The 24942-nt window shown below is 35.7% G+C and overlaps 2 pseudogenes; both read right to left on the bottom strand.

The window, feature by feature from the left end:
• Window positions 1-561: 561 nt before the first annotated feature.
• Window positions 562-6309, bottom strand: LOC116118768 (annotated as a pseudogene).
• Window positions 5814-19714, bottom strand: LOC116118760 (annotated as a pseudogene).
• Window positions 19715-24942: the final 5228 nt, after the last annotated feature.

Genomic DNA, 24942 nt, shown 5'->3' with positions numbered 1-24942 from the left:
GGGGATAGGGTGGACTGATTTCAGTCCAAATCCTATCACAGGCACATGAAATAAACCGTGGGGATGGGGGTCTATTTAGTGTGCCTGCTACATATTTTCAAAATCTAATTAACTAATTTAAATATATAATAATTAAACTTAAAATGAATAATTATGAAAAAAATTATAATAAATTAAATTTAACTTTACAAAAATAGGAAAGGGAAAAATAAAATATATATAAACAAATATTTACAAAATAAATTTTAATTAACAAATATTATATTATTTTAAAAATCAATTATTGTGGGAGTTAAATTTTTTTATTTAATGTATGTTTAATTTTTTATTATATATAATTTAATTATATTGTATGTACCTATTTACTCCACTGTCGCACCAAACATAGTAATAAACTATACAATCCTATGCAATCTAATCCAATCTAATTCATAATTGAAATACTAATCTAGTCCCATACGGTATGTGAAGCACACCCTGGTCCAACATGGTAATTAATCTCAAAATGATGAAAAAGGCTTCAGCATGTTCATAATGGAAAAAATAATCTTAGATTAAAATTTAACAGAAAGATGGTAAGCACACCTCCAAAGTGATAACACCGCGAAAATGTCTTTCCTCCTGCTTCTTGTGTAACCAAGCTGTGAAAAGAAGGATACTAGAATATCATACCAATTAAATGAGTTTTTACTTGAGACATAAACTATACATTCAGAATCTTGTATTCTTAGATTTGGAAGATAAAGAAATAAAGGGAATGGTCTTTTTCCACATTTTATAAAATCACTAAAGTATTTAACCAATTTTGTATAGATGTTACACCATTTTGAGAAAGCTTTAAAATGTGGGTCCAATGAAATCAAAACATGTAAGTAACCAACAAAATATATTAAATATGAAGGCCTTATAGTAAAATATGACATAGAAATTAAAATAAGTCTGCTTGAGAGACTAGGATTATGCAAAATCATGATAGAGTACAATCCAAATTTTGCACATCTGAGTACACCAAATAATCCATCTCTAAATGTAAGCTTGGATATTGAATAAACCTGTAGCAGTATGTTACTTACAAACCTTTCCAGTCTTCTCATTGAGAACAAACCATCGCTTGCTCCATCCATGGTTTTTGCACTTTTCTTAAAAAAAACCTGAACATTAAAAGGTTATAAACTTCTAGCGGAAAAAAAAAATGAAAAGATCTCCTTAACCAATCATCAATTTCAAGCAAAGGAGTGATTATCAACCTTTGTCTGTAAAAGTTGAGTAGAAAAAGTATATTACCATACATGCAAAGATTTAAAGACATCAAAAAATCTAGTAGCAAGATATATGAAGTTCGATATTGGTCAGGCCATTTAATTCATTATAGCATGTAGTCTAGGGCAAAAGACAGATTTCAAGTTTGCATCCCGTAAGCAGTCCTTTATGCAAAAGGTTAAACGTTAACATCTCCAGAAATATCATGCAGGCAGTTTTCACACAAACCGCCGTTATTTCTCTTCCGGGCCAGCAGTCTTTAAAGCAGAAGACTCATTTGTTTCTTTCTCTGCTTGACCAGATTTCTCCTTCATTGATTTCAAACTTCCACCACTTTGCTGACCACCTGTTTGTGGACTAGTTGCCTAAAAGGAAAATGTACAGATAAATAGTAAGCAAGATGGACACTGCATTAAGATACAGGACTAAGCGCTACACCATGTTTTCATCTTTCTAAAGTCAGACTGGATTAAATCACACAAAGGACCTCCTACCCTGTTCAGTATTGCTTGCTTGCTCATGTCCTTTCTTCGAAGATCGGTTCTTCACCTCCTCCTCTCGGCGCTGTCTTTCATCCTGATAAAACAAAGAGAACTTAAATAAGCTGCAGAGAGGGGAAAATAACTCCCCAAAGATACAATCTTTTGAGAAGTCATTAAAACCACAAGGTTAGGTTGCTAGGAATTGGCCAACTATAGTCATTATACAATAACAGACCACCTTACATCCAAAGAAAAATTAAATAAGGACTTGTCAATAGACCAACACCCAGGAAAAAAAAAAAAATTTGATCAAACACAAGCCAACTGCTCTAATCTAATTAATAAGGGAGATTTAAATACAAAACCTCCTTGCCAACCTAGCTTTGATACAAGTGAGGAACTTACACAAAAAGTTTTAAGCTAAATGAAAGAATCTAAACAATAGCACCTTGGCAAGAACCCAATGATATTTCATACAGTATACAGCAAACATGTTTTGCAATACCTCCTTTGCACCAAACGGATGAAGTGTTGGGGAGGGACAAAAGCTCGCTCCATGTCAACAAGTGCAACCACCATCTTTTTGCTTCATTTTAAACTCATCTAGCGCAGCACTTGCAATGGCACAACCTTGTGAAAGGTCAAAATCATTCACCATTATGAGAAGGAAAAGAAGATTTCAACCATGCAGAGTTCAAATCATACAGACACACAGATAATGCGACTCATGATGAATAGCCAACCTCTCTCTTGAAGGGAGGGTATCTTCAAGGCCAGGAGTAGCATTTGCAGAAGCAGAAACTATATCAACCAAGACACGGTGTACCTGTTTTCGAGACAACAAAACAAGAAAGTTATATTTTCACTGTCATCCATTAGAAAATATACGTGTACTATAAAATTAAATTCTGACTCCAAGTCAATAAGTTAGCAAACACCATTACAGCCAAAGAAATCATTGACAGTACACACCAGTAAGCATGTGCCTTGGAATAACAATGTAAGAGAAGGTAATGTGTAAAACATGAAAGATAATTACCACTTGAATGTCCATAAAAGGCATCCAACACGAAGCATACAACTTATGATAGAGAATGGAGATCCCACAACAGGTCAGAGCTAAGAAATTAATTAGGTCATGAACATCCAACACCTTAAAAGGGATAAAGTAACATGGGTGGGAGCATTTAAAGGCACTTAGAAGACACGGTTCAATTACCTCTTCAACAAAAGACGGGATGGTTCTTTTGCCAGCTCCAGGACACCTTTTATCAAGATCTCAAACCTTTTTCAGGAGAATGGATATGGTTGATAACCATCTGCTTCTAACACAATCTAATAGCAATGAACATAAGAAGGTTAATAACTGGTAAATCCTGAAACAGTACACCTATATACATAGGTGAATTGTATAAGAAGCAGAACATACCCTCTTGACTGATTGATGTCGAAATGTCTGTCCAAAGGAAGCTGCTGATCCTGTTAGGAAAAGTCCCCTAAAACTTGCAACAATTTCCAACCGGAACCCTGGAACCAAAATTGCTATCACAGCTGATATTTCTGAAGATAGGTATTTCATACATCTACCCGGATTTATTAATTATGAATGCTCTGGAACATATACATAATAAAAGAGAACATAATTACAAGCATTGAAGTCCCACTACACCCACTTGTTTAAAGATCTAAATATATAAAACCTACCAATGCATAGGTACACTGATCAACTAACAAAGCATTTGGAAAAAAACAAGTGCTTCAGGAATAAAGTACTGTCTGTAAACAAGCGGTAATTTTCTTTTTAATTTTTGATATAAGCAACACATTTGGTTAGCAAAAGAGATAAGAAAATTAACATATATATGAATAGCTGTCCATGAGGACCAAAGGAAAACAATAACTCACCTAATATCTGGTGACAAAACTGAATCAAAGAGAAAAGAGCACAACACTTAAAACACTTTCTCTCGGAACAGAGAAGGATTTGTTTGAAAAATCCTTTATAGACACTCTAACCCTTGCAGCTTCAAAGCCAGTAGGAAGGAAGAGCTTTGAACCTTAGTATTCATTAAGAAGCCTCACAAAACAATAAATGAGCAAGTAACTTTAGTGAAACAAAGAAGGCATGTGATAACACTTTCCTCATTATGTATTTTTTTCCTTGAATTCTAATTTAAATATGTAAATTATATAGGCGTGGACTGAACAACAATTTGAAATAAAAACACACAAGAAAACTATAAGGAAACACATATAATGCTTAGAAAGTTTCAGAAACAGATATAACTCACCTCACCAGTTGTAATGTGTTGAAGAAACTTATCTTCAATTCACGGCAAAGTTCCAAAGCTAAGCTCTTGTGCCTCAGCACTTTGGACCATCTGCTCACCAAGCCGTACTAATTCATCCTGAACATTTGAGACTTCCCTTGTAACCTGCATTGATGGAAGGAATAAAGGTGTTAAGAACTAGGGTAACTGAAGATATACATTGGATGAAGGAAGATAGTATGCATCCAATCTTAAGCTGAGTAACAATTATATTGTTACAACATTATGCTTAATTGTGTAGGTCATTGAACTGCAACAATAATTTCAGAGCACTCTACAAGATAAAGAACAAACAAACAGCAATCAGAAGCAAAAATGTCATAGTCCACAAATACAGGCCAAAGTCTAACGATTCAGGGGACTTTAGCTAAATTTCACTCAGAGATTAACTGGCAAAAATAATGTAAAGAAATGCCTTTTGCTAAATTATTATGATTGCAATGCAAGATCCTAAAATTTCAGCACAAGTAAGAGTTGTAAGAAATCATTTTCAGGAAAACTAAAGGCAACCTATATTTTGTGTCACAAATGGAATACGCCATTAAAGATAAACAAAAAAATTGATGAAATTCATTGGTCATGCAGCAAGTGGAAGACATTTACCCAGAGAGGAGGTTTGGAACCGGATTTTCATACGCTTGCGAATCTGCTGCGCAGAGCATCCACCAAAGCTATTCTGCCTAATTTACTTTGGGGGCTCCAGTCAGTAGGATTTGAGACTTTCACTTCTGCCTTCCATGCAGTTTCTAAGGAGCTCTCAGATCCAGACTGAGCAGAAGCAATAGATACTGATTGACCAATTAATGCAACCCATTGGATATCAGCTGTTTTTGGTGGACCTTGGTTTAAAAGGAGAGCCTGAACAGCAGCGAGAGCTTTCGGGTCCGCAGAAGCTGATCTTATTTTACTTATTACACCAATGGTTCTGGTTCCTAACATAACATAGCAAGTTCCCAATTTACTTAACAAATAAATAAGAAACCAATGCAAAAACAGGGACAAAGAGATGGGAAACAGGGAGGGAATAGATGTGCATACAGTTTCAAAGAGTACTGCCTGACTGCATTAGTGGATAGAAGTTTATGAAATTAAAACTAGAACATCTGAGAAAAAAATTCAACATTTACCCTAAAGAAACATTTTAAAATGATATAAAAGATTACAGCCATTTACCTTCTCCATCATACTCCTTGGCAATTCTGAGAGCTCGAGATGAAGAAATTTCAGGTGTTTGGCAGCAGGAATAAACTAATAAAATGCATCATTGCGCTCAGCATAGTCGCTAACCTATGCAAGGTGACATCACAAAAAAACCTATAATATTTATTCACCATACTAAATAAAAGCAAAAAGAAACAAATTAACCTTCATTGGATACATGCAAAGAGCATCTATCAAAACAATAATGACTACAGGGCCAGATAATAATAATGCAGATCAGGTCTAAAACCATTAACAGACACTCACCATTGATCATCCATAATCCTTTGATCCATTCCAGGTAAGTCAACTAACTTCAAGGGAGGTGCTGCAAAAGTCAAATTAGACAAAAACATGAGACGTAGCAACCAAAATGTAATAAGGAATAATCTACTAATATGAGACAACCACAGCATAGATTGAATCACATAACTATAAATCACAACAAAAAATACAGAGGTTGGGCCCAATAGGAGTTAAAATCCAGCAAACTCTAAACATCAGATCACACAAGCTTTAAGCTTGCATGCAATCGATAACAGGAATAAACCAGAATAAAGAAGAAAAATCAGTTGAATCTTTCCATCGTAGTAGCACGATAAACTTGAGAGAGAATATTTCAAGACTAGGCAAATGTAATATAATCCCTCCCCTTACAAGAATGTTGCAAATATTACACAACCATCCGAAGCCAAAAGTATATAACCGGAAAATGATACAAGCAAAATACAACTATCAGGTCCAAAAATGGGGGAAGGAATAATAATGAAAACTACGAAACTTTAAAAGGAAGAGAAAAATGAATAGAAGAATATGATAAATGGATTTCAATACACATTGAATCCATCGTTCTGAAACTAGGGCAAGCCGTAAAAACCCAATATTCATGAACTGTAGTACTATGTACACAAAACACCCTCTTCTAAAGATATTCTCAAGTAATAATCTGAAACCACAAAATGCTGGAAGCATGGAGTGGTTAGTGGGGCCTCAGCCACTAAAAATGCAGTGAATATATGAATATTTCTGTCAGCCATTTAAAAGTATTTGTAACCTGAAGAACCAGACTGCTGTGGTGGTGCTGGCGGTAACCGGTTAGGAGTACGACGACTGCTTGAGTTTGAACCGGAGTTCACATCACCATTCTCGACTGGTGAACTGTAACGCCGACTGTGACCATTGGATGCCGACCGAGAGTAGCTACCAAAGGAACCACCTGAAGGTCCATTTGCGGCTGCATCAAATGCAGATCTCCAGTCATCACCTGAAGCAGAACTTGTTCTTGGGCTGCTTTCTGCAAATTAGACAACCCAAAGATTATAATGTGAAGATCTCAATTTTTTTATCAAAGTATAGAAAGCTACTGAATATATAGATATCGCGATTATCATGACAATTTTACCCCGTATGGGGATACCACACTCCCGAAAAAGAAAAAAGAATGATTTTAGGTAAATTTGATCTCTAGCCTCTTGCAGAAAAGACAATAGGAACTGAACTAGCCAGTCCCACACTTTTATCATCACATAAGATCAATGGGAATCTCATAGAAATCACTCACTTCAAGATAAAATATTAAACAAACTCGCTTTTTTCCCTTTTTCTCTTCATGAAAGAAAAGGTTTTTACACTGCAAAGCCAAGATATCCTCACATACCTGCTACACTATCACCATTTGACCAGCTAGAGGAAGCAGCTGCCCGGTTGTCATGAATGCTAAGTTGGCGTGTTAGTTTAGAAAGAAGTGAGGATTGTTTCTGATAGCGTTCCCTTCTACGCTTCACATTCTGGTCCTCCTGAAGTAGCTGTTCAATCCTTGCTGTGCTTTGTGCACTACCAGGTAAAATTAAAAAGAAAAGAAAAAAAGCATAAGTTCTCTTTGCAAGAAAAAAAAATTATTTTTTTAATACATTAAACTATACACATTTTAAGCCCACATAATAAAAAAGAAATGATGGAGAATCAGAACAAGCAGGAAAAAATAAGGCAGCCAGTCAGGGTAATTGTGCTAAAAAGTAATAAAGTAAACTTCCTATAAAGAAAGAAAGCAGAATGAAATGAGAAAGACTTCAACCTGACAGAGCTATATAACTGATTTAGCATGTCTTCCTTTGCTTTCTCGACTTGGCAAAGAACAACTGCCTGCTCCACCAATCAAATAAGGTATTAAAACATATAATAGAAGCCAACTATAAGGATGAAAAACTGGAAAGTTGAATAATCAAGCCAACCTTGGGCACATTAGCAGCCAAACTATTCAAAACTGCTTCCACATAACCACGTACTTCTTGAGACATCCATCGAAGTTCTTCTTCAGGGTCAGCCGGTCTTCTGGCCATCGTATCCTGCACAAAACCACAAAAATAATTATATCTTAAGGAATCCTACCACATTTTCCATGTGCATGCTAAAGAATTCCAAGTGGAAGAATAATATAAAACGAAGCCAAAGTACAATGACAGCAATTTAATGTTTGAGCCAAAGAGTGTAAACTCACAAGAGAACCATCAGAAAGACTATGTCGCATGGAATGACCACCTTCAGTGGATGCACCTATTACTTGTCCTCCTCTAGACTGAATAACTTTGGTTATCTTGTTTATCCATTCAACCTTATCAGCCATACTTTCTGCCTTCAAAACAACAGCACTGTGCGCTGCAAGATAAATGAAGTTTGATTTCAAAGTCAGCTGACGCAAAACAAAATGGGATAGAATTCACTGCCCTACTATTTTATATTAGGAAGAGTACCTTTCAAAACAGTTTTATATTGAACCTTGCTAGTTAACTTGAAGACTAAACTGGCTGCTTTCCCTGAATCTGGTCCATTAGCCTTTTTATCTTTTGAACCTTTTGAGGGAGGTTCCTCCTCATCTGGAACCTCTTCAATATTACATTCCTGCACAGGTATGCGCACATCTGTTGGCAAGAATATAATGAACAGTCCAAACAAAAATCTAGCATTGAATGAAATGGATGCTAGCTTCATAAATACTGTTTTGTAGCAGCCAGAATAGAGACTTGGAAAAATTCAAAAAATGTAACCTCCCTATGCTATGACATTCAAATACAAATCAATACCAACCACACCTGCCAGTGTTGTGCACACAACCCTATATGGATCAAAAGGAAATTACAATTGATCTAGTCAAGACTTGCAGAAAAAAGGTAAAAAATGCACATAGATACTGTTAGTGTTATGCCAACTGATGCCTTTGAACATCAGTATATATGCAGTCATGCCATAAATCGAGGTTGATCATATTAAGATGCATCCATGATATATGATCTTTATATCCATTCTAATATTCTGATCTTTCAATGCTGTACACTAAGTTTATGTCACTGTTCAATTTTAAGAGAATTTGAATAGTGACGACATTATTTACGATAACAAGGAAAAGCTCTTACATATCCTCCCAAGGTGTGTTTGTTTAATAGTATTGCACTGCTATAATTTCCAAAACAGCAGCGCTACAGTAGGAAAACACTTTAAGCCGATGTGGCATTGTTCCTGTGGGATAGGCGTGGACTGATTTCAGTCCAAAATCCTATCACAGGCACATGAAATAAACCCGTGGGGGATGCGGTTCTATTTAGTGTGCCTGCTACATTATTTTCAAAATCTAATTAACTAATTTAAATTATATAAATAATTAAACTTAAAATGAATAATTATGAAAAAAAAATTATAATAAATTAAAATTTAACTTTACAAAAATAAGGAAAGGGAAATAATAAATTATATATAAACTAAATATTTACAAAATAAATTTTAATTAACAAATATTTATATTATTTTAAAAATCAATTATTGTGGGGAGTTTAAATTTTTTATTATATATAATTTAATTATATTGTATGTTTTAAATTTTTTATTATATATAATTTAATTATATTGTATGTACCTATTTACTCCACTGTCGCACCAAACATAGTAATAAACTATACAATCCTATGCAATCTAATCCAATCTAATTCATAATTGAAATACTAATCTAGTCCCAATACGGTATGTGAAGCACACCCTAGGTCCAACATGGTAATTAATCTCAAAATGATGAAAAAGGCTTCAGCATGTTCATAATGGAAAAAATAATCTTANGTTCTCTTTGCAAGAAAAAAAAATTATTTTTTTAATACATTAAACTATACACATTTTAAGCCCACATAATAAAAAAGAAATGATGGAGAATCAGAACAAGCAGGAAAAAATAAGGCAGCCAGTCAGGGTATTTGTGCTAAAAAGTAATAAAGTAAACTTCCTATAAAGAAAGAAAGCAGAATGAAATGAGAAAGACTTCAACCTGACAGAGCTATATAACTGATTTAGCATGTCTTCCTTTGCTTTCTCGACTTGGCAAAGAACAACTGCCTGCTCCACCAATCAAATAAGGTATTAAAACATATAATAGAAGCCAACTATAAGGATGAAAAACTGGAAAGTTGAATAATCAAGCCAACCTTGGGCACATTAGCAGCCAAACTATTCAAAACTGCTTCCACATAACCACGTACTTCTTGAGACATCCATCGAAGTTCTTCTTCAGGGTCAGCCGGTCTTCTGGCCATCGTATCCTGCACAAAACCACAAAAATAATTATATCTTAAGGAATCCTACCACATTTTCCATGTGCATGCTAAAGAATTCCAAGTGGAAGAATAATATAAAACGAAGCCAAAGTACAATGACAGCAATTTAATGTTTGAGCCAAAGAGTGTAAACTCACAAGAGAACCATCAGAAAGACTATGTCGCATGGAATGACCACCTTCAGTGGATGCACCTATTACTTGTCCTCCTCTAGACTGAATAACTTTGGTTATCTTGTTTATCCATTCAACCTTATCAGCCATACTTTCTGCCTTCAAAACAACAGCACTGTGCGCTGCAAGATAAATGAAGTTTGATTTCAAAGTCAGCTGACGCAAAACAAAATGGGATAGAATTCACTGCCCTACTATTTTATATTAGGAAGAGTACCTTTCAAAACAGTTTTATATTGAACCTTGCTAGTTAACTTGAAGACTAAACTGGCTGCTTTCCCTGAATCTGGTCCATTAGCCTTTTTATCTTTTGAACCTTTTGAGGGAGGTTCCTCCTCATCTGGAACCTCTTCAATATTACATTCCTGCACAGGTATGCGCACATCTGTTGGCAAGAATATAATGAACAGTCCAAACAAAAATCTAGCATTGAATGAAATGGATGCTAGCTTCATAAATACTGTTTTGTAGCAGCCGGAATACAGACTTGGAAAAATTCAAAAAATGTAACCTCCCTATGCTATGACATTCAAATACAAATCAATACCAACCACACCTGCCAGTGTTGTGCACACAACCCTATATGGATCAAAAAGAAATTACAATTGATCTAGTAAAGACTTGCAGAAAAAGGTAAAAAATGCACATAGATACTGTTAGTGTTATGCCAACTGATACCTTTGGACATCAGTATATATGCATTCATGCCATAAATCGAGGTTGATCATATTAAGATGCATCCATGATACATGATCTTTATATCCATTCTAATATTCTGAACTTTCAATGCTGTACACTAAATTTATGTCACTGTTCAATTTTAAGAGAATTTGAATAGTAATGACATTATTTACGATAACAAGGAAAAGCTCTTACATATCCTCCCAAGGTGTGTTTGTTTAATAGTATTGCACTGCTATAATTTCCAAAACAGCAGCGCTACAGTAGGAAAACACTTTAAGCCGATGTGGCATTGTTCCTGTGGGATAGGTGTGGACTGATTTCAGTCCAAAATCCTATCACAGGCACATGAAATAAACCCGTGGGGGATGCGGTTCTATTTAGTGTGCCTGCTACATTATTTTCAAAATCTAATTAACTAATTTAAATTATATAAATAATTAAACTTAAAATGAATAATTATGAAAAAAAAATTATAATAAATTAAAATTTAACTTTACAAAAATAGGGAAAGGGAAATAATAAATTATATATAAACTAAATATTTACAAAATAAATTTTAATTAACAAATATTTATATTATTTTAAAAATCAATTATTGTGGGGAGTTTAAATTTTTTATTATATATAATTTAATTATATTGTATGTTTTAAATTTTTTATTATATATAATTTAATTATATTGTATGTACCTATTTACTCCACTGTCGCACCAAACATAGTAATAAACTATACAATCCTATGCAATCTAATCCAATCTAATACATAATTGAAATACTAATCTAGTCCCAATTCGGTATGTGAAGCACACCCTAGGTCCAACATGGTAATTAATCTCAAAATGATGAAAAAGGCTTCAGCATGTTCATAATGGAAAAAATAATCTTAGATTAAAATTATAACAGAAAGATGGTAAGCACACCTCCAAAGTGATAACACCGCGAAAATGTCTTTCCTCCTGCTTCTTGGTGTAACCAAGCTGTGAAAAGAAGGATACTAGAAATATCATACCAATCAAATGAGTTTTCTACTTGAGACATAAACTATACATTCAAGAATCTTGTATTTCTTAGATTTGGAAGATATAAGAAATAAAGGGAATGGTCATTTTTCCACATTTTATAAAATCACTAAAGTATTTAACCAATTTTGTATAGATGTTACACCATTTTGAAGAAAGCTTTAAAATGTGGGTCCAATAGAAATCAAAACATGTAAGTAACCAACCAAAATATATTTAAATATAGAAGGCCTTATAGTAAAATATGACATAGAAATTAAAATAAGTCTGCTTGAAGAGACTAGGATTAATGCAAAATCATGATAGAGTACAATCCAAAATTTTGCACATCTGAGTAACACCAAATAATCCATCTCTAAATGTAAGCTTGGATATTGTAATAAACCTGTAGCAGTATGTTACTTACAAACCTTTCCAGTCTTCTCATTGAGAACAAACCATCGCTTGCTCCATCCATTGGTTTTTGCACTTTTCTTTAATAAAAAACCTGAACATTAAAAGGCTTATAAACTTCCAGGCGGAAAAAAAAAATGAAAAGATCTCCTTAACCAATCATCTAATTTCAAGCAAAGGAGTGATTATCAACCTTTGTCTGTAAAAAGTTTGAGTAGAAAAAAGTATATTACCATACATGCAAAGATTTTAAAGACATCAAAAAATCCTAGTAGCAAGATATATGAAGTTCGATATTGGTCAAGGGCCATTTAATTCATTTAATAGCATGTAGTCTAGGGCAACAAGCACAGATTTTCAAGTTTGCATCCCGTAAGCAGTCTCTTTATGCAAAAAGGTTAAACGTTAACATCTCCAGAAATATCATGCAGGCAGTTTTCACACAAACCTGCTGTTATTTCTCCTTCCGGGCCAGCAGTCTTTAAAGCAGAAGACTCATTTGTTTCTTTCTCTGCTTGACCAGATTTCTCCTTCATTGATTTCAAACTTCCACCACTTTGCTGACCACCTGTTTGTGGACTAGTTGCCTAAAAGGAAAATGTACAGATAAATAGTAAGCAAGATAGACACTGCATTAAGAATCAGGACTAAGCGCCTACACAATGTTTTCATCTTTCTAAAGTCAGACTGGATTAAATCACACAAAGGACCTCCTACCCTGTTCAGTATTGCTTGCTCTGCCTCATGTCCTTTCTTCGAAGATCGGTTCTTCACCTCCTCCTCTCGGCGCTGTCTTTCCATCCTGATAAAAACAAAGAGAACTTAAATAAGCTGCAGTGAGGGGAAAATAACTCCCCAAAGATACAATGCTTTTGAGAAGTCATTAAAACCACAAGGTTAGGTTGCTAGGAATTGGCCAACTATAGTCATTATACAATAACAGACCACCTTACATCCAAAGAAAAAATTAAATAATGGACTTGTCAAATAGACCCAAACACCCAGAAAAAAAAAAATAAATAAATAAATAAATAAATAAATTTGATCAAACACAAGCCCAACTTGCTCCTAATCTAATTAATAAAGGGACGATTTAAATACAAAACCTCCTTGCCAACCTAAGCTTTGATACCACAGTGAGGAACTTACAACCAAAAGTTTTAAGCTAAAATGAAAGAATCTAAACAATAGCACCTTGGCAAGAACCCATAATGATTATTTCATACAGTATACAGCCAAACATGTTTTGACAATACCTCCTTTGCACCAAACGGATGAAGTGTTGGGGAGGGACAAAAGCTCGCTCCATGTCAACAAGTGCAACCACCATCTTTTTAGCTTCATTTTTAAACTCATCTAGCGCAGCACTTGCAATGGCCACAACCTTGTGAAAGGTCAAAATCATTCAACCATTATGAGAAGGAAAAGAAGATTTCAACCATGCAGAGTTCAAATCATACAGACACACAGATAATGCGACATCATGATGAATAGCCATACCTCTCTCTTGAAGGGAGGGTATCTTCCAAGGCCAGGAGTAGCATTTGCAGAAGCAGAAACTATATCAACCAAGACACGGTGTACCTGTTTTTCATGAGTAACAACAGAAACAAGAACAAGTTATTATTTTCACTGTCATCCAGTTAGAAAATATACGTGTACCTATAAAATTAAATTCTGACTCCAAGTCAAATAAAGTTAGCAAACACCCATTACAGCCAAAGAAATCTTATTGAACAAGTACATGCCAGTAAGCATGTGACCTTGGAATAACAATGTAAAAGAGAAGATAATGTGTAAAACATGAAAGATAATTACCACTTGAATGTCCATAAAAGGCATCCAACACGAAGCATACAACTTATGATAGAGAATGGAGATCCCATCAACAGGTCAGAAGCTAAGAAATTAATTATGGTCATGAACATCCAACACCTTAAAAGGGATAAAAGTAACATGGGTGGGAGCATTTAAAGGCACTTAGAAGGACACGGTTCAATTACCTCTTCAACACAAAGACGGGATGGTCTTTGCCAGCTCCAGGACACCTTTTATCAAAGATCTCAAACCTTTTCAGGAGAATGAGATATGGGTGATAACCATCTGCTTCTAACACAATCTAATAGAAATGAACATAAGAAGGTTAATAACTGGTAAATCCTGAAACAGTTACACCTATATAACATGAGTGAATTGTATAAGAAGCAGCAACATACCCTCTGACGTTATTGATGTCGAAATGTCTGTCCAAAGGAAGCTGCTTGATCCTGTTAGGAAAAGTCCCTCAAAACTTGCAACAACTTCCACCGGAACCCTGGAACCAAAAATTGCTATCACAGCTGATATTTCTGAAGATAGGTATTTAACATCTACCCGAGATTTATTCAATTATGAATGCTCTGGAACATATACGATAATAAAAAGAGGAACAAATTACAAGCATTGAAGTCCCTTATACACCCACCTTTGTTACAAAGATCTAAATCATATAAAACATTCACTAATGCAATAGGTACACTGATCAACTAACAAAGCATTTGGGAAAAAAACAAGTGCTTCAGAGAATAAAGTACTGTCTGTAAAAACAAGCGGTAATTTCTTTTTAATTTTTTGATATAAGCAACGACATTTGGTTAGAAAAGAGATAAGAAAATTAACATATATATGAAATAGCTGTCCATGAGGACCAAAAGGAAAAACTCATAACTCACCTAAATATCTGTGTACCAAAAATGAATCAAAAGAGAAAAGGAGCACAACACTTAAAACACCTTCTCTCTGGAACAGAGAAGGATTTGTTTGAAAAATCCTTTCTATATGATCACTCAACCCTGCCAGCTTCAAAGCCAGTAGGAAGGAAGAGCTTTGACCTCTTAGTATTCATTAAGAAGCCTCCCACAAAACATAAATGAGCAAGTAACTTTAGTGAAACAAAGAAGGCATGTGATAACACTTTCCTCAAATTATGTCATTTTTTTCCTTGAATTCTTAATTTAAATTATGTAAATTATGAATAGGCGTGGACTGAACAACAATTTGAAATAAACACACACAAGAAAACTATAAGGAACACATATAATGCTTAGAAAGTTTAGAAACAGATATAACTCACCTCACCAGTTGTAATGTGTTGAAGAAACTTATCTTCAAATTCACGGCAAAGTTCCAAAGCTAAAGCTCTTGTGCCCTCAGCACTTTGGACCATCTGCTCACCAACGAAACTAATTCATCCTGAACTATTTGAGACTTCCTTGTAACCTGCATAGATGGAAGGAATAAAGGTGTTAAGAACTAGGGTAACTGAAGATATACATTGGATGAAGGAAGATAGATTGCATCCAATCTTAAGCTGAGTAACAATTATATTGTTACAACATTATGCTTAATTGTGTATGGTCATTGAACTGCAACAATTAATTTCAGAGCACTCTACAAGATAAAGAACCAAACAAACAGCAATCGGAAGCAAAAATGTCATAGTCCACAATACAGGCCAAGTCTAACGATTCAGTGGGACTTTAGCTAAATTTCACTCAGGAGATTTAACTGGCAAAAATAATGTAAAGAAATGCCTTTGCTAAATTATTATGATTGCAATGCAAGATCCTAAAATTCAGCACGAGTAAGAAGTTGTAAGAAATCATTTCAGGAAAACTAAAGGCAACAATATATTTTGTGTCACAAAATGGAATACGCCATTAAAGATAAACAAAAAAAATTGATGAAATTCAATTGGTCATGCAGCAAGTGGTAAGACATTTACCCAGAGAGGAGGTTTGGAACCGGATTTTCATACGCTTGCGAATCTGCTGCGCCAGAGCATCCACCAAAGCTATTCTGCTAATTACTTTGAGGGGCTCCAGTCAGTATGGATTTGAGACTTCACTCTCTGCCTTCCATGCAGTTTCTAAGGAGCTCTCAGATCCAGACTGAGCAGAAGCAATAGATACTGATTGACCAATTAATGCAACCCATTGGATATCAGCTGTTTTTGGTGGACCTTGGTTTAAAAGGAGAGCCTGAACAGCAGCGAGAGCTTTCGGATCCGCAGAAGCTTGATCTATTTTACTTATACACCAATGGTTCTGGTTCCTAACATTAACATAGCAAGTTCCCAATTTACTTAACATAAAATAAAAGAACCAATGCAAAAACAGGTACAAAGAGATGGGAAAACAGGGAGGGATAGATGTGCATACAGTTTCAAAGAGTACTGCCTGACGTGCATTAGTGGATAGAAGTTTAGAAATTAAAACTAGAACATCTGAGAAAAAAATTCAACATTTACCCTAAAGAACATTTTAAAATGATATAAAAGATTACAGCCATTTACCTTCTCCATCATACTCCTTGGCAATTCTGAGAGCTCGAGATGAAGAAATTTCAGGTGTTTGGGCAGCAGGAATAATAAACTAATAAAATTGCATCATTGCGCTCAGCATAGTCGCTAACCTATGCAAGTGACAATCACAAAAAAAAAAACCTAGTAATTATTTATTCACCATACTAAATAAAAGCAAACGAGCAACAAAATAAACCTTCATTGAGATACATGCAAAGAGCATCTATCAAAACAATAATGACTACAGGGCCAGATAATTAATAATGCAGATCAGGTCTAAAACCATTAACAGACACTCACCATTGACTCATCCATAACCTTTGATCCATTCCAGGTAAGTCAAATAACTTCAAGGGAGGTGCTGCAAAAGTCAAATTAGACAAAAACATGAGACGTAGCAACCAAAATGTAATAAGGAATTAATACTAATATGTAGACAAACCACAGCATAGATTGAATCACAATAACTATAAATCACAACAAAAATACAGAGGTTGGGCCTATAGGAGTTAAAATCCAGCAAATCTAAACATCAGATCACACAAGCTTTAAGCTGCATGCAATCCGATATTTCTTAAAGATCTGACCAGCCAACACAACAAAAAATTCAGATTGCCAAATTAGATATAAATTGTACCTTCATTACTGTAACAGTTCATCCCTAACATAGATTCTACATGGAAGTACGCATAAACATAAATGATTGATCATCAAACAACCAGAACTTCATATAGTGACATAAAATAAATCAAAAGTCATCTAAAGACCATATCAGCAATCAACTCAAAAACCATAAATTCAAGAGAAGATATTCGGAAGTTTCATAATTAATTTAGTTTGGTGTTCACAGGAACATTCTGCCAGATGGTTTTACCTCTTAGCAGTAAACTAAATGACCCATCACTTAATTTACAAATCTTATACTTATTGCAATTCTCTAGAAGTTTAGGGGGGCTTCAATCACTAAATTTGCACTCAAAATATTTTATCTTAATAGCAATAACAAATGACCCATCTATTTATCATTATCTTTTAATTACATGTCATTAATGCTTCCAGGACATTTATAAGTTTTAACAAGATACTGAGTTAACAATTCATAATACCAACATAACAATAATTGTGCCAACTATTCATTTAGAAATTCTAAAGCCTACAAAAAACATTTGAAACAGAGATCACAGCATACACAAGATAGGAGACTATAAATACCAACCTGTACTTGTGCGTAGCTTCAAAATATATTCATCCCGACTCTTGCCTGAGGCACTCTTACTAAGCCTATCCTGTAAAGAATGCCTTAAAGCACCTGCAGAAAAACAATTGGTTAAAAAAAAAAAAAAAAAAAAAAAAAAAGGTCTAAAATGAACCTACACAAGCATTCCCCAGTATTTCTAAGTTCTAACAAAATCACTAACCTCTTCTTCAAGTTCATTTGCCTTAGGGATCAACTGCACAAGTACAATTTTGGCCTCATGCATTTAAACATTTTTATTTCTTAAGACTAAAAAAATTCAAAAAGAACCTTTACAGAACATTTAACATGTCAACTTTCTCAAATACGTGGAGTGATTGTGACAACATACAGTTGACACCACAGAAGAGGCTAGTTCCACTAATAAAACCATAGAAACCAGGAGGTATTACAAAAAACCTCAGAGCAGATGTTTGATACTAACTCTAAAACCATACACACCCAAAATGAACTTTAAGAAAATCTATAAACAAATAGGCTAACTAGGAAGACCTATCAAGTGGAGTTACTAACTTGCAGAAAACCTGTTGCGATTATTGTCAATTTGCAAAATAATTGATTTGCTGCTCAAAGAACCATCTTCTGTAAATCAATGCTTATTGGAGTCGAGTGGCACCATTTTCACCAGTTGGCTGGACAGAGAAAACAGAATTAAAGACAAAGCTACCACGTTTCATAACCCCAAAAAAATAAAGGTACAAAACTGAGCAATCCAACTAACAAAACTGGATGCCCAATCAAACTGTTCAAAACGGCAGATTTACCAGCACCCTGCCCAATATTTAAAAAAAAAAAAAAAAAAAAACAGAAGTCAGAGAAACAAACAAGTCAAAGCATAACTCTAACAAAATCAATCAACAAACACAGGTAAATATCCAGATTCACAATCCTCTTCAATCACTAATTGCAACAATACCATACAGAGCGTAAGGTAACCAGACTTGACATAAACCCCCAAACTTCACACAATTAAATTCAAACTCAAAAATCACTGATGCAATCCAGATTCATAATTATGTATCACAAAACTTCAGCCAATCATACTTTCCCAGTCAACGGTACCAGCCTCAATTGTAATTTCGAAATACATATAACGCTTACCAAGTGACGAGTAACGTCATCCCTCAGTAACTCAACATAATCCCTGAACTTCGCACAATCAAGTTCAAAATAAAAAACCACTCGACCTCGGTAACGTTACCGGCCCTCCCATTCATTTTCTGGAAATGCAATCTAATGTTATTAAGAGTTAAAGGCGCCGGTAACGTTAGCTGCCTTACCTCAAAAGTAAGATCTCACTCGATAACAGTACAGTTACCGGCGCTCCCTATTCATTTATAGAATTTTTCGGATTCAAAGTTACCAAGGTTCCAGTAACGTTACCACTCAGCCAAAACCCCCAAACTTCACGGAATCAAATTCGAACTCAAACTCACTTGATCGCAATAAAATACAAACAAATAAACCAAAGATCTATCAATTTCAACCCACAAACTAAAAATCTTCAACTTACAACATTCCAAGCGCCACAACGTGAGAAAAGTCCCGAAATCCGGCGAGAATTCGAGCTTGGACTCTCGTCAACGTCTTCGTCGGCAAGTAGCGCCGCCGCTTGTCGCATCGACTCGGCAAGCTGAGCCAACTCCTCGATCGCCTCCATCGAATCTAAGGTTAACAGTAAGGCTGAAAGAGATCGAGATGGGATCAACCAGAAACGGCGAGATCTGGAGGCGAGGCGAAGCTTGAGAGAGAAAGATCAGGAGAGATCGAAAGATCAAAACGACGACGGAGAAAGAACCACAAACGAAGAAAGGATGCTCTTTCGTTCTCTGTGTTTAATTTTGTTTTATTTTTTTTTATTTTTTTGCTTCTCTTTCTCTCACTAGAAGGTTTGATTTTGAAACGAAGGGTAATTTTCAATTGAGTTTCTATTTCTATTTCTCTCTCTCTCTCTTAGCTTGAATATTTGTTGAGTCTTTGCTGTTTTGAATCTTGTTTTAACTTTGCTTGCTTCCTTTTGAATTTTCTTTTTTGAAATGTTTTTGGGTTAATAACAAATACCACCATGAAGTTTAGTAATATTAAACGAGCAAACAACATGTTCCCACCCAAGGTAAAGCGAAATGATGGTTCCCACCCCTGGTTTTACAAATTCCAAATTGCCACCCTTAAAGTAGCACCGTTAGTAATTTGTAAGATCAAACACATCTGCAAAAGGTATTATTATCATACTATCCTTGACAAATAAATTATTAAATTACTTTTTGACCCCTAAAAAAATAACATGTTACTTTCAAATTTACCACACCTCTACTCCTACCATCCATACCTCCACATTGCTGCGACACCATTGCGCGACCGTCAATCACGTCACACTGCTTCTTCACACCAGCTAACGACACCATCCGCTTTACCATCTTCTACTCACCAAAACCCAGCCATCACAACCAGATTACACTCCAAAGCCTCATCTCCACTAGCTCGATCGCGCCTCGCAATCGAGCAATCGATCGCATGCAGTCGCTCGTAGCAGACCCAGCTCACCACTTCTTCGGTCTCCTCCTACCTACTACCTTCACAGACTTCCCTCATCCCTACTCTGTACCTTATCGCCTCCATCGATAGGCGTCGCCCCGTTCACCAGTTGGAGTTGAGTTTGTTTGGGGTTGTTTTTTGAATTTGGGTTTGCTTGGATATTGAAGTTTGGTGAATTTGGTGACTGTTTTTGGAGTTTGTTTTTGTGGATTGGATTTTTTTGTGTGTAAAGTGATTTCCGACCACCTCCAATCTCTCATCTGCTTCCCACAAGCCACCCACATCTTTGCCCACCAATAACAGTTTGGTCGGTGACATTGGCGCCGACAATGAGGATGGTTCTAGAGACATTGGTACCGGTTTGGTCGGTGTAAAGAGACACGATTCGCCACCATTGGGAGATGGAAGGAGTTGGGGAGGGTTTGGTGGCGGTTTTGGTTTTAGAAGAAGGAAAGAGAAAGGGGTCATGTGATAACAGAGGTTGACCGAATTTGATGAGCCTTTGAATTTTTTCAGAAGAGAGTTTTCTTGGAGGAAGCTTTGAGTTGATATATTTAGGATGTTTTGTGGTCAGTGTTTGCGTTTGTTGTTGTTGTCGAAGGCGATGGTGGCAGACTAGCAGTGGTTAAGTGGTTGCTATGGGCCTATGGCAGATCTGAGGTGTGGTGGTTGTGGTTGGCTGTGAAAGCTATGTCGCAACAGTTTTGAGGAGTGCAGTAGAAAGGACTATTTTATCCTTTAGCCGTTAATTTAAACAATCTCCTATTAGTTTAAAGGTGGTAATCTGGAATTTATAAACTAGGGGTGAGAACTTGCTATTTCGTTTTACCTTGGGTGGGAACACTTCGTTTGCTCAGTTAACACCAACAAAGCTATGGACACCAAAAATTTTGCATTGAAAATGTGTACCGGCCTACGTGTATCCCTGACTCATAGCATGCCTGATTTTTTTATAATTATTTTTCTAATGAACGGCCATCCATCAAATATGGACGGTCGTTCACTCACATGGACTCCCGTCCATATTATATGGGCGGGGATTCATATACGACGGACGGGTGTCCCCATTTAAAGGACGTCCGTCCATAAGTAAAATACAATAAAATATTTGTATAAAAATTAAGGACGGTCGTCCATCCATTATGGACGGTCGTCCATTACCTTTGGACGGGCGCCCACAAATAAGGGACGCCTGTCCATTAAGTTTGGACGGGCGTCTGTAAGGAATGGACGCCCGTCCAAACTTAATTTGGTTTAAAAAATAAAATAAAAAATTTGGACGCCCGTCCATAAATTGTGAACGGGCGTCCGTTAAGTTTGGACAGTCGTCAATAACTAATGGATGCCCGTCCATTATGTATAGACGATAATCCACACTTAAGGGACTACTGTCCCTTATGTAAACAACAAACTAAGGGACGGCAGTCCACACATAAGGGACTTCCGTCCCTTATGTAATAACTGCTCAACTTCTCCACTTTCACTTCTCTTCTTCTTCTTCTTCTTCTTCTTCTCTGATCATCTAATAACTATCCACGACTTAGTCCATCAAACTTGCAAAGACCCTAACCTCAACTACAGCTTCTGTGCAACTTCTCTTGAAGCAGTTCCAAGTAGCCACTGTGCAAATCTTCGCCAACTGGGTATGATCTCAATCAACTTAACTCGACGCAACGTCGCAAACACAAGGTCATATATTAATGACCTCTTGAAGAAGAAAAAATTTGGATCCATTCATGAGCATTTGAATGATCACAAATTCTGCAGCTAAGACTAGAATGGATTTATTTGATCTTTTAATCATACTTTGTTGCTTGCATAACAGTTTTGAGTTCCAGTAATTACATGCCAGTGTTTGCAGGAATAATTTGAAAGGTAGAAAGAAAAGTTGAATAATTTGAAAGTTGATGGGAATAAAGTAATCTAAAATATAAGCACTTTATTATAATCATAATATCCTTACAGTTAACACTTGATCATATAAACTTTTATTCCTCTCAATAAACTTGTAGTCCTCTCAATGAGATCAACTAGTCATTAACTTCAGGTTTCGGGATCAAAGAAAAAAAAAGTGGTCATCATAACAATTCATTCTGTAACTAATCAGACTTTTAAGTAAATGCATGCAGATATGCATATGGACCTATACATCTCCATACTCAATACTGATTAAGGCAAGAATACATTATTATTATTATTATCATCATTAGCATTGGAAGCGCTATCTTCCTCAGCCTTCACTTGCGACTCAGAAACAGAAGCTCCTCCTCCTCCTCCTCTACCACCAACAGCAGCAGCAGCGGAAGAAGCGCCAGCGGCAGGGAACTAACCACAGTTCTTGCACCTGGCAACCACCAAAATCTGACGGCATGAAGGACAAGAGGAGTGTGAAGCCAGCCACTTGTCTATGCAAACAACATGGAAGCCATGGCCACACTGTGGCAACATCCTCATCTCATCTCCTTCAATAAACTCACCTAAACAAATGGCACAGTCTGGGGAGGATAATGCTGCAAACTCTGTGGTTGTGGTGAAGGCGTACTTGGGGAGAGATTATAGCACCTTCTTTTTAACCCCTTTGTTTGCTGTTGAGGAGGGACGGTTAGCGTTGCGACGGCGACGCCAAGCACAGCGAGCTGTAGCTACTAGACCCACCACACATATCCAAGCACAAAGAAGAACAGCTAGAACTAACACAAAATTAGACTCTTCTAAAGTGACAGACTCAGGTGGTGGAGCTGAAGATGAAAAGGGTTTTTGGTGGGATAAAAGAACTCTTGAGAAACGAGTCATTGTTGGTAATAATTCTTAGCTCATGAATGGATCCAACTTTTTCTTCTTCAAGAGGTCATTAATATATGACCTTGTGTTTGCGACGTTGCGTCGAGTTAAGTTGATTGAGATCATACCCAGTTGGCAAAGATTTGCACAGTGGCTACTTGGAACTGCTTTAAGAGAAGTTACACAAAAGCTGCAGTTGAGGTTGGGGTCATTTTGTGCACATTTTTTGCAAGTTTGATGAATCAAGTCGTGGGCAGTTATTAGATGATCAGAGAAGAAAAAGAAGAAGAAGAAGAGAAGCAAAAGTGGAGAAGTTTAGTAGTTATTACATAAGGGACGGTCGTCCCTTAAGTGTGGACTGCTGTCCCTTAGTTTGCTGTTTACATAAGGGATGGTCGTCCTTTAAGTGTGGACTGTTGTTCATACATAATGGACGGTCGTCAATAACTAGCATCCATTAGTTACTGACGACCGTCCAAACTTAAGGGACGCCCGTCCACAATTTATGGACGGGCGTCCAAATTTTTTATTTTATTTTTTAAACCAAATTAAGTTTGGACGGGCGTCCATTCCTTATGGACGCTCGTCCAAACTTAATGGACGGGCGTCCCTTATTTGTGGGCGCCCATCTAAAAGTAATGGACGACCGTCCATAACGGATGGACGACCGTCCTTAATTTTTATAAAAATATTTTATTATATTTTACTTATGGACGGACGTCCTTTAAATGGAGACGCCCGTCCGTCGTATATGGACCCCCGTCCATATAGTATGGACGGGAGTCCATGTGAGTGAACGATCGTCCACATTTGATGGACGGTCATTCACTAGAAAAATAATTATAAAAAAATCAGGCGTGGTGTGAGTCAGGGATACACGTACGCCAATACACATTTTCGGTGCAAAATTTTTGGTGTCCGTAGATTTGTTGCAATTAACACACCCCAAAGTTTCATTGAGTAAAAAAGATTCTCCAATTTTTAACAAATATTATGAGAAATAAACTCTAACATAAATATTTTTTTAAGTACCATTTTACCCTTATTTTGCAGCATATTTTCACAACATCCAACATGTTAGGTGTATATAATATATTTTTAAAATTATAATAAGTTGTCTTATCGTGTATCCTGAGGCATACATTAATGCTCCAAATGAAGAAAAAATTGATCGCATTGGTGTATTGAAAAATACATTTTTTATCTTTTTGTTAATAACTTTCTTCAAAATTATAAAAAAATATGTCCGTTAGTGTTCTTAATGTATGTATGTAGAACATATGTTAAGATAACTCAATAATAATCATAAAAAATTATGAATTTAATGAAAAAATAAAGGATAACTAAGAATAGAATAAGAGTAAACAATATAAACAATTTACTTGTCGTTTTCAAATTCATGAATTTTTCGTTTTATTCATGGAAGTATGTTACATGTGAGGGTAAAATGGTATTTGCATATAAATTTAATTATTGAAAAAGGGGCGATTTTGTTACTTTACGATATCTTTAGGTTCGTTTAGAATTTTTCTAAACCTGAAGGAGGTATTTTTTACTCCCTCAATGCTGGGTTTAAGCTTATGAGTGTGTTGTTAGCCTGTGCTTTCTTATTCTAGTAATTTTCTTTTTTAGTTTTTTCAAGTAAAGAAAGAATCTTCTTGTTGTTTCGGTTATGTTATAAAAAATAGTGCAATTAGTGGATGGGTTACGCTAAGAGTGCAGTCGTTGTCGTTTTATTTTTATTTTCATTTTCATTTCCTCTGTTTTATTCTCTATTTTATCTTCAAAAATATTTAAATTATCGTTTTTATTAGAAAACGAAAAAAAGATATAGAATCACAAGTACAAAAAATTATTTGTGCAAGATGTACAATAAAATGATAATAATCACATTTTT

Source organism: Pistacia vera, unplaced genomic scaffold, assembly GCF_008641045.1.
Source record: "Pistacia vera cultivar Batoury unplaced genomic scaffold, PisVer_v2 Contig859, whole genome shotgun sequence".
In the NCBI taxonomy this organism is placed as follows: Eukaryota; Viridiplantae; Streptophyta; class Magnoliopsida; order Sapindales; family Anacardiaceae; genus Pistacia; species Pistacia vera.
This window is presented reverse-complemented; position numbering and strand designations above follow the sequence as displayed.